Source organism: Empidonax traillii, unplaced genomic scaffold (assembly GCF_003031625.1).
Source record: "Empidonax traillii isolate 1590-97213 ecotype Southwest subspecies unplaced genomic scaffold, ASM303162v1 scaffold3886:size15173, whole genome shotgun sequence".
In the NCBI taxonomy this organism is placed as follows: Eukaryota; Metazoa; Chordata; class Aves; order Passeriformes; family Tyrannidae; genus Empidonax; species Empidonax traillii.
The window spans coordinates 4,487-5,688 of NW_020959079.1; positions in this window are offsets into that span (position 1 = coordinate 4,487).

A 1,202-nucleotide genomic window follows, 5' to 3' on the forward strand; every position below is an offset into this window, starting at 1 on the left:
ACCTGCAGGGAGGGCAGATGATGGGCAAGCCCAGGGGTGCCTGCTTGCACTGGCCTGGGGGCTTCTTCCTGCTGCCAGAACCACCCCACAACTTCTCCTGCTTTTCTAACCCCATATCTTTGCAGACTGCCCTTGTCTGTCTGTCTGCACAGACACATCTATCCCCTGTGGACAGAGCCTCCAGCATGTGCTGCCCTGGCCATGGCACCCAGAGAATCCCAGAATCAGCCGGCTTGGAAAAGACCTCCCAGATCATCAAGTGCCCCCCTTGATCCAACCCCGCCGTGGTTCCCAGAGCGTGGCACGGATGCCCAGGGGAGGGGCTTTGGGGATTGGGGCTCTCCCAGTACAGCCCAGTGCCCCCAGTACAGCCCACTGTTTTCCTGTCTCAGGGTGACAGGTGATCCCTCTTTGGGGGTTTTGATTGGGATTTGTGGCATTTTGGGGGCCTCTGGGTGCATTTGAGGGAGTTAAAAGGGGTCTTGGGAGCATTGAGGGGTCAAAGGGATCGGGGTGGGGGGGAGGGAATTAAAGGAAAAATGGGGGTTAGGGGACATTTGGGGGGCCTTATTGGGGCCTGGTGGGGAGAGAAGGGGCAGCACCATGAGCAGGTGAGTCCTGAGACCCCCCTGGTGTCCCCAAGAACCTCCTGGTGACCTCAATTTCCCACTTGGCACCCCGAGACACACCTGGTGTCTCCAGTGTCCCCAGGGCCTCCTCATGGCCGTAATTCCCCCTTGAAACCCCCCCTTTCCACTGTCCTCAAACCCCATCCCTGATGTCCCCAACCCTCCGTCTCCCCCCAGAAGGCCCCCCCATCCCCCCACACTCATAGAAAGCCCAAGGGCATCTGGGGACACATTGGGGACACTTGGGGGGCTTTGGGGGGCACTGGATGATTACTGGGGTATAGTGGGACACACTTGGGGGAACGAGGGGCCACTGGGAGGGACTGGGGGGGGTTATTGAGGGATGCTGGGAGGGTACTGGGAGAAATTGGGTGATTACTAGAGAATTACCAGAACACACGGAGGGACACTGAGAGGTTACTGGACCATACCGGAGGTTACTGGGTGCTCACTGGAGGATCATTGGGCCATACTGAGAGCCACTGGGAGGTCACTGGGCTATACTGGGGGCACTGGGATCCCCTAACCCAGATATGGTTCATCTCCCTGCAAAGATTTTGGGTGGCACTGCCA